The sequence below is a fragment of the Rousettus aegyptiacus genome, unplaced genomic scaffold (assembly GCF_014176215.1).
Source record: "Rousettus aegyptiacus isolate mRouAeg1 unplaced genomic scaffold, mRouAeg1.p scaffold_m13_p_9, whole genome shotgun sequence".
In the NCBI taxonomy this organism is placed as follows: Eukaryota; Metazoa; Chordata; class Mammalia; order Chiroptera; family Pteropodidae; genus Rousettus; species Rousettus aegyptiacus.
This window is the reverse complement of record NW_023416312.1, coordinates 1504142-1514315: the sequence shown is the minus strand read 5'-3', so window position 1 is coordinate 1514315 and position 10174 is coordinate 1504142. Positions and strand designations below refer to the sequence as shown.

The 10174-nt window shown below is 41.6% G+C and overlaps 1 long non-coding RNA gene and 1 pseudogene across 1 annotated transcript in view; both read right to left on the bottom strand.

The window, feature by feature from the left end:
• Positions 1-270: 270 nt before the first annotated feature.
• Positions 271-10174, bottom strand: part of LOC107504071 — a 106107-nt gene continuing 96203 nt past the window's right edge. Inside the window, exons 5-6 of the long non-coding RNA XR_001595369.2 lie at positions 5209-5412; positions 271-1384 (exon numbers count right to left, since the gene is read on the bottom strand). This is a non-coding gene — a long non-coding RNA (uncharacterized LOC107504071). The remainder of the gene's footprint in view (positions 1385-5208; positions 5413-10174) is intronic.
• LOC118608610 lies at positions 3031-3149 on the bottom strand (annotated as a pseudogene).

The following is a 10174-nucleotide window of genomic DNA, read 5'->3' as shown; positions in this document are numbered from 1 at the left end:
CAGAAGCGGCAGCCTCCAGATTATTTAAGTATATTGGGCTGGTGCTGGCATCTTCCTGGAAGACCTGTTTTTTCTCACTTTCTATCTGCAAGTTAGCTTCATATTTTGACTGCACTGCTAAAAATCTATGTTCTGTTAATTTTACATGAAATTACAAATGCTAAGATTTCACCAATTGCTGGAAATAGATTTCTAGATAAAGGCTGAAATGAGAATAAAACTTGTGTCACAAGAAAGGAAAACAAAGATGAGAGGCCTCAAATTAGTGGGTGAAACAAGTAAAATCATTTAAATGGCCTGGAGTGTCTGGGCCAAGTTACAGAAATAACTAATGGAAATGCCTCTCATCACCCTTTATTGATGCCTAACTGCAGTGTCCAAGTAAAAATGATGGAGGAAACGAGATATTTATTTAGTTTCATTCCTGAAACTCCAGTAAAACAACTGTAAAAGCATGAAAACATATCACCCCAAAATAACAAGCAGTGGAAAAAGACAAATGATAGTACCAAATATTTGGAAGCTGAAAACCAGATGTATGACATCAGTAAATTAGCAGAGCGAAAGAGGCTCCATCCTACAGGAGCAGCGGGGAAAGCCACAATGCAGGCTGATTTATATCACAGATCAGGGGTCAGGAAATAAAACTTGACTGGAACACAGCCACGCCCATTTATTTAGGGATTGTCTATGGCCGCTTCGATGATACAGCTACAGAGTGGAACAGTTATGATTTGACAGATGAGCAGCTATAAGGTCCACAAAGCCTAAAGTATGTACTATGTGGCCTTTTAGATGTTTGCTGATCCCTGCCATAGATTAGTCCACGGGCTCAAGAACTGGCAATATCGACTGGCTTGGGGAGTTGGGGAGAAGGTGATGTTATATAAAAGCAGGGGGGGCTTAAAAATATGTTTAAGAAGCAATTAGATTTCTAGTCTCCCAGATCCAATACAAAAGGAACATTGAGATTAAATGAAAAAGGAAGGGTGGGTCATAGAAATTAAAAATAAATAACTCGATGAATGGGTGAGAAGTTAAAACCAAGCATATAATTGCCCAAAAATAGAAGGGAAAAAAAAGGATAAGTACAGTAGTCCGATATCTGAATGTGATGAGATATCCAGAAAGCGAAAAGGAAAGAGCAGACAGAAAATCACGGATGAAATTATTTTTAAAATTTCGGGTCCTGAAGAGCGTGAATGTTGAGATGGAACCGGCCCGGTGAGTGCCCAGCAAAATGGATGACCAGAGACCCCCGCCGAGGCCCGTCATGAGAGAGCAGAACAGAGACCATCCCTCCGGCTTCCAGAGAGAAAATCCAGGTACAGCGAGGGATCCAATATCGGAATGGCTTTGGCGTTCTCACCAGCACTCCCAGGACCTAGAAGATACACATGGGAGCAATACCTTCGAAATCCTGAAGGAAAATGGTGCCATCTTCCGCTTGGCACAGAGAGAAATGCAATGAAATTTGGTAAACTGTACCAATCTTTATTCCTCATCGGTATTTTGTTTCCAAGTCCCCTAGAGGGATGTTATACGGACAAAGTATCCCAATAACATGAACGTTATGCCTATTCTTTTTGCCTAACACGGCCATAGGATTCTAGACGTGACCACCGTATAATCAGATGTGGCTCCATCTCGTCCAGGCCGCCACCATCTCTCACTCAAACCTGTCCATTACTCTCCCAAGTGACCTCCCTGAGTCCACTTTTGCCTCCTCGATCTCATCTCCTCATAGCAACAAGTGAATTTCTTTTTAAAGGACCAAGTCCATCTCCTCGTTGATACTGTCCGATGAGTTGCCATTGCTTTTACCATAAATTCTGCACCATGACTGGGCCCTCGCCTCCTTCTCCGGCCTCATCTCACTCACTGGTTTCTGGTCTCTCTGGGTGAAACGTGCTATGCTCCTTCTTGCCACGGCGCCTCTCCACATGGCGCTTCTTCTACCTGAAACTTCTATACACCGCTGTTCACGTGGCTGCCTCCGCCATCCTCACAGACACCAGTCCTGACCATGGGGTCTAAAGGATCCGCCCACTGCCATTCTTCTCAGTCATAACATACTGTTCTCTTTATTTGCATTTACAGAACAGTGTAGCTATTTGTTTTACTGTCTGTCTCCATACAAGTGTAGACTGACTCTATGAAGGCAGAGATAGTGTCTGCTTTGTACACCATTTTGCCACACCGTCAACCATACTACGTGCTCAGTAAAGCTTGTTTTAGACAGAAAGGACAGAAGAGATGGAGCAAGTTAAATTCTCACAGTTCAGCAATGGTAATAGCAAGTTCTAGACTTAGGTCACTGTAATAATGAGATTCCACTACAGAATTGTGCCCAAATTTCTGGTTTTGGAATGCAGGAATTCAGCTGACATTCTAGCTTTTCGTCTATAGCACCCAGGTATTCCAACACTGGTTTCTTCTCAGTTATCATTATTCTCCAGCTTGTCCTTCACTTCCAGTGTAGCCAGTTGGCAGAAAGGAGGGTCCCAGATTGCAAAATCCAACCGTTTGTTTTACCCCACTTATCAAATGATGGCTATCGATGGCGTAGAGGTCCCCTTTGCAAAAACTGATCCCACTTACAGGAAATATTCAGAACAGGGAAATCCAAAGAGACAAAAAGCAGATTGTACTCAACTGTCTAAGTCTGGTACTTGATTGCAGGAACTGGAAGGAGGGAGAAATAGGAAGCGACTGTTTAATGGGTTTCCTTTCGGGCTGATAAAAACGACCAGGGAAAAGCTAGCGCTGATTGCACAGCACTGTGAAAATACTGAGTGCCCCTGAACTGTGCACTTTAAAATGCTGATGATGGTAAATTTTATGTATATTTTACCACAATAAAGAAATTGATCCCATGTGCTTTTCTTTTACTCATTCTAAAAATAAGAGACCGTTAATTATGGAAGACAACCTAATTCTTTTTTTTTTTTAAGGTGAGGCAACCCTTAGTTGACCTCACAGATCGCAAGGACCTTGTCAGCTTAGAATCCTTTATTTTTTACTTTTTTACGCCTACAGCACCTGGTCTTCCTAGATGGTCTCCCATCCAAGTACTAACCAGGTCCAACCCTGCTTAGCTGCTAAGATCAGACGGGATCGGGCTTGTTCAGGGCGGACTGGTTGGAGATGACAGCCTAATTCTTAATACCCCTTTGTCAGACACTAAATCTGGTCCTAAATTGATTTTTAAAAAATGTCGCTGGTTTTGGGAAACTCCTACTTCCTCATCTCCCGTTGATTTCATGAGGTGCAAGGATACTATTTCTCCCTTAATTCTATGACAGCCAGAATTCTACTTGTGCTTCCTCTGTGCCTTTTTATTTAATACTTTTTAAATTAAGTACTTTAACTTAACTGATGATACATTTTTAAAATGCATCTTGCAACTAGAATAATAATCAATATAATCACCCATTAAATTTCCATAGGGTAAGAGTTTGAAGCAAAATTACTATCAAAATCAAAATCAAGCATAAATTTCCATGAAAATATAATTCTTTCAAAGACAGGTTTACACTGGGCAGGATAAGTGGAGGCCTTTACTTTGCTATTTTATATGCATCAAAACCAGAAGCCAACTTGCAAGAATGTTTAGCCTCTGTCTATCTTAAAACTTTAGCACCAAGAGCTAAAGTGTGTTTTCTTCACTTCTCCACTGCATTTGTCCTTCCTGAAAGTCTGTGTCACCATTGAAGATTGATAAGTGATGATTAATAGGGTTACACACACACTGCCTTAGGGAGGAGGAGAACTTGGATGTTTTCAGCACAGCTGAGAAGCCTTCTCAACTTGCAGGGCTGAAAATAACTTCCATGCCTTCGATCGGCCTTGCCTACGTCTTTTAAATGAGGGGACGAACCTAGAAGCTTGCTTACAGCCAATGGGATTTTCTCAGTCTTTGAACAGTGGATTTATTCCAACAAAGGTACTGCTGTGTTTAAGCTTTTAAATAGTTGAGGCTGAAGTGTTTCTTAAACAAATTAAACACTGTCCATGCTTCTCATTTTGGAATGAGCCTTCGGATATGGGAGCTGGTTTTCCTTCCCAAGAGACAGCGACGTGTAAGAGTTACCTGTGGGTATGAAGTGGCATATGGCTAACTGGGGGAGAGGAAGGGCAAAATGCTTCTATATTTCACTAAGTGCCGGGGGCCTGGGGAATGAAGTTACCAGCAAGTACCAGAATGGCCTACAGGTAAACATACGGCATTTCTCATAATACTCATCTCTGAAAATCTCCCAAAAGCACTGTAAAAACTTCACCAACAGTTCATTGTACTGCTGGAAATCCAGTGTCACAAAAGGTCAAAGTTCGTCGACAAACTGGTATATATGAACGAACTTGACCTTCGACATTTACAAGGAAAGACCAGTTGCATGTTATTTGTCTCGCCCACGCTTTGGTGTTCACAGAATAGAGGGTAGGTTCCTCTTCCTCCACAAATTGAACAAAAACAAAAATGATCATGGGTAGTAAACTGCTGTTAACTTCACGGGTATCATTCATCCCTTCATCATTCAATCTAGTAAAACCTACTCACACTCGGGCAGGTGTCAGACCTTGTCGGAGGTTCGTGATATGAGTGTGGGAGAGACAGACACTGTTTATAACTTCAAAGAGTTTATAACCTCACAGCAACACACGTATACAAGTGATTACAGACAAGTACCATTTTTGAAAACATGAAAGTTTCCTTCATCAAGTAATTTTCTCAAAATACTAAATACTATCCAATTATAGTTGGCAGGAACACATTATTTTTCTTCCACTTTTTAGATTTCAATTAGAGTTGACATTCAACGTTGTTTTATATTAGTTTCAGGCACACAGCACAGACATTTCTACAATTTACGAAGTGATCTCCCAATTAGTCTAGTCCCCATTCGTGCTTATTACAATATTATTGACTCTATTCCCCATGCAGTACTTCGCATCCTCGTGACTATTCTGTAACTGCCAATTTGTACTTCTTAATCCCTTGACCTTTTTCACCCGGCCCGCAGCCACCCTCCCATCTGACAATCACCAGTTTGTTCTCTGTATCTATGAGTCTCCTTTCATTTTGTTTGTTCATTTACGAGAACACATTACTTCTTAATGCGGGAACAGAAAATGTGTCCCCAGCCACTCTCTTTAGACATATAATAAAGGTCGATCTCTCTCATGAGTTAAATAAACCACGCTTACCACAGAGACTTTCCTGGGAGTAGCAATGGTCTCGAAACTGTCCCAAGCAGCCAGGGGAATGCTCTCCATTTCTCGATAAGCTTCGATTTGGTGCTGTGCTTGGTGAAACTGGGACCCAAGATTTTCTTTCCAGCTCTTCTATGTAGACCAACTGCCATGCGGGCTGGCAGAAGCGTGTTTATGTGAGAACTCAAGCACACTTTCCTGTTTTAAAAGTTAGGGAGGCCTAAGTAGGGTGAGCGAATAGACAAAATCCCCCAAACTTCAAGTCTTAGTGCCCGGTGCAGTGACTCAGTAAGCAGGCAGTGATCCTCCCATCTACCCAGCACAGTAGATTAAATCAATACTTCTTGAAATTCTTGAAAACTCAGATTATCAGGGAATAGACTAGTTGCCTGGCATTAGGAAACCATCTTGATAAGCTCAGCCACCCTTTAAGTGTGACTAGCGATGGGCCAAGAGAGCTGGGAATATGCCATGAATGAGCCAGGTCTATTAAACTGAAATAAAAATTCTACACCTTAAGCTCTCTTCTCAAAAGCTTAATTTAAAAAGCAAATTAGCACAGAGACAAACATAAACGAAGAGGCAAGGTTATTGCATACTTAGCACCAGATTTATCAACTGAATCATAATTAGAAGTCCTGTCACTGAAATAATGCAATTTGATGCTACATTTATTCCAGCGAGATATCGATCGTTCCTAAAGACACTAAACTAACCTCAATAACGTCACCAAATATTGTAGAAACTCAGTTGCAATCCTACAATTATTTTCCCCAATGGAGAGTGGGTGGGTACAACTGGTTCCTGAAATAGAATTGATGGTGGAGGCACTGAGAAGCGATGAAGTTTCTGGTCCCTTAGAATTTCTGGGCACTGATTTGAGTGTCGGAAGAACTAAAATTAATTTTGTGGCAATAAAATAAAATGTTTGATTTTCTTTTTTTTTTTCCCCTGGTTTACTACAACTCTACATATCTGGAAAACTCCAATCTAAATAAAAGGTATTTCCAACTAATCATTTGAGGCTGAGATAGCTCATAGCTTAAACACAAAAAAGGAGGGTCGCCTGGTGGGGGACAGGGAGTGTCACACAAGGTAAAGCACCTGTCTTCATGAAGAGTATTGCAAGGGTATGGTTAGCACAAAAGCATAAATACTGATGATGAGCCATCTTCCAAGAGGAACAATCTATTTTTTTGTAATCCATGAACAATGAGGCCAATCTGGAACTGGCAGCCTTTTCCACAATGGGTGATGTCACCAACTTTGAATCCAGCACTGTTTGTCTTTCTCTTTTGTGAAAACGTGTACCTGAGTTTGGACTGTCTAAGCCCTCGACTCTTGTGCACTATATTAAGCTGACGTTTTGGGACTTGGTCTCATAAATAACACATAGATATTGACTGAGCAACTGCTATGTGCCAGGCACTGTAGGGTGGCAGTGAGAAGCAATGTCCTGCTCCCAGTGGAGAGAGAGAAATTAAAGACAGGAAACCGACCACTCAACGTACACGCCATGAAGAAACAGAGCAATGGGGTTGCTATAATAGCAAAGGTGGTCAGAAAAGGTGACGCTGGTGAGTAAGGCAGAATTCGAATGGGCCTCTGAATGGAATCGGGGGCAAATCCTGCCAAAACTGTGACTTCCAGGTAGAGAAAAAAATGGGGAAAGAGTGGGCCTGGTGGAGGCCCCCAAGAACAGGCTTACTGAGTTCAAAGTCTTTTTGGATGTTTCTTGTTTTATTCTTTGGTCCTCTTAAAGACCTTCCTTTTTTCAAACAGGAGAACAGTACTTGATTTGGGTGTTTAATACCTGGTACGTGGTTCAAGACACGCAACTCAAAGAAGTAAATGTTGAAGAATTTCATCACACATCACACAGCTGGAAATTCCTGCTTTAAAATGACATAGCCATTTAGACAGTCAACCGAGCTCTTCGTTTGAATGAGTTTCCAAAATGGTTATTCATGTTTTCCCCCAGCATTTTGATACACTTTTTGTATGCTTTCTGAACCCTTAATATAACCAGTAACACTTAATTTATAATACTAAAGCAATCACGGAATCTGAAGTTCAAAAATTTATGACTTTCAGGATTCCAATCACAGGAAAGAGAGAAAGGTACAAATTAGGAAAAATTAAGCAAAGGAAATAATATGATTTATGAATGTAGAGTTATTCAGTAAAGATGAAATGCATATATTGATTTAAAAGCTTTTTGATTTTATGAAGTTTTTAAATGAATAGCTCATCTTTCTTAATTCATGCCTTTAGCAGTTTTATCTACTAGATTCATGAAAAAAAAAGAAACTAAGCATCATTAATATTTCTTCATAACAGGTCTCCTAAGTGGTAAGGGACAAACACAGTACTTTTCCTGGACTCAGCATTATAGTATATGTATATCCACCCTGCAATTAACAACGTGATTTCATTAATAACACCACTCCCTGCTGACATACTCTTAATGAGACAAGAAGCTTTTCTCTACCTTCTAATCAAACCCTTAAACTACGCTTCTGGACAATTTCAGTATCATATCCTTGCTATTATCCAATCCACTCTTTAAAGTGACTTAGAAAATTCCCAAATGTAGCCAACTGTTTGCACGTGTGCATTTGTACATTCACTCCGTCTATTCATCTAATAGTCACGAAATACCTACACTTTGCCCCTTCCACTCCCATTCGTTCTGCTTAAGGAAAACGACAAAAGTACAACTTTTCCAAAATAGACTCGAGATGAATTAAAGATGGCTGCCAATTCTTTGTTTTCTCCCATCACGAAACGGAGGTTATTTCTCTTTCCTTGAATCTGCTTTACCGTGACTGCTTTAACCAACAGAACACAACAGAAGTCAGGCTGTCCCAATTTCAGACCTGGCTTTTAAGAGTTCTAGCGGTTGCCATTTCCTCCCTCTTGGAACGTTCATATTTTGAATCCCAAAGCCACCATGGAAAAAGTCCCACTCCCCTTCTGGAGAGACCACATGGCTTCTCCATGTGGAGAGGGAGAGAAGCACGGCCATCCCAGGATCCCAGGCAAACCTCCAGAAGACTCCAGACCCAGCCACTATCTGATTACAACTATGAGACCCCATGGAAGGCTAGTAGGAAGGCTGCCCAATTGAGCCTGGTCAACTCACAGAACTATGAGAGAGGATAGAAGAGCTGTTGTTCTAAGTCACTACGTTTTGGGATGGCTGGTTATACAGTACTAAATGAGCCTCAGTGGAATCTGGGGGTCAGCAGAGGGATACTCCCACACATACCCTACGCTCCCAACATTTCTGAGGTCAGTATTCCCACAGAGACAATGCATGGTCAGATGATTACAAAATTTCTGCCTTTTTTTTTTTTTCTCCAGAAAGGGATCACTGCAAAGGATTCATTCCCCTCTAGTGATGAGCTGGTTATTCAGGGAGCTAGATGAAGGCGGCCCGTTAAGTACTCTCAGAGAGGGTACTGGGGTAACTCACTGGTTGGCAAAACTATAGTTTCTGCTGGCCAGGGCACAGCCATTGTCTCTGGAGACAGATGTTCCAGCTTCAGTTCCGCTGTGCCTCAGGGCTCACCCACAGCTCATCACTGTCCCCCTCCAGAAGCACAAGCAGACTGATAATAATTGCCCAACACCCTTCGGAGACACTAGAGTTGCCTTTCTGATGTACGAAGCAGACCGCACCAATCAAATCTTAAAGATGATCAATACTGAATCTTCTGCCCATCACCTGCTTCCGGGATGATGTCCGAAACTCCTCAGCAAGACACAGAATAGACTCTTCATGCCCTCGTGTATTAGTTTCCTGTGATTGTCGTAACAATTTACCATAAACTTCATGGCTTAAAACAACAGAAATTTATTCTCGCACAGTTTCAGAAGCCAGAAGTCTAAAATCAAGGTATGAGAAAGGCCGTTCTCCTTCTGAAGGCTCCAGGGAAGACTCCTCTGCTTGCTCCAGTTTCCGGTGGCTCCATCACTCCAATCTCTGCCTCTTCACATGGCCTTCTCTGTGTATGTATGTGTTTGCCTTTTCTTATAAGGACACTTGTCACTGCATTTAGGACCCACCTGAATAATCTAAGATCATCTCATTTGAAAAAAATTTATTTGCAAATGCAAAGATCCCTTTTCCAAATAAGGTCATATCCACAGGTTCCAGGTGGATGTATCCTTTGGGGACCGCCATTTGACCCAGTACACCACACTTCTCCATGTTGTCACTTTTTCCCCCTTGTCCCTAACCCAGTGCCTGCTGTGATCTGCATACTCTTTGCCACTTGTACTTCCCATGACACACTGTTCTTTCATGCGTCTGTATAATTGTGATCACATGACAGTGCCCTTCTGCCTAGAATGCCATTTGCCAGTGGAACAGTCTTCGAGGCCAGTTCAGATGTCCCCTCTTTTATGTAACCTTCTCAATACCTTGCACTCATTGTCCTGGGTTTCACACGGACACAGCTAAGTGATTAATAAATACTCACTGAATAACTTGGGTCCAGCTTGGCTTAAGAATAGATGTAGATTGGTTCTATCCTCACCCATCAGGTAGATTACTGGGCTCTTATTACTTTGGGATCACAAGGCTTTCTGATCTTTAAAAGACCTTTGTTAAAACAGACACGTATCAAACACTTTAGCCCCCAGCGTCAGTTAATACACTGGGGGTATAAGTAACAGCTGGAGGAAAGGACCCCTCTCAGAATTAAACGTCGAGGATCGGTGCTTAAGCAGAGGGTGACAAAATCCTCACTAACATTTCCTTTTCCTGGAGATTCTAGAAAACTATATTTTTTAGTTCCCTGTGCATTTAAGTTTGGACCATGAGACAAATGTTCATCGAAGCAATGGAGACAGTGATATACTCCATTTCTAGGTCTGTTCACTAAAATCTCTCAAGAGATCATCAGCTTTCTCATTTCCCTCTGTATGGCTAGAAATGAGGACTTCAAGATGA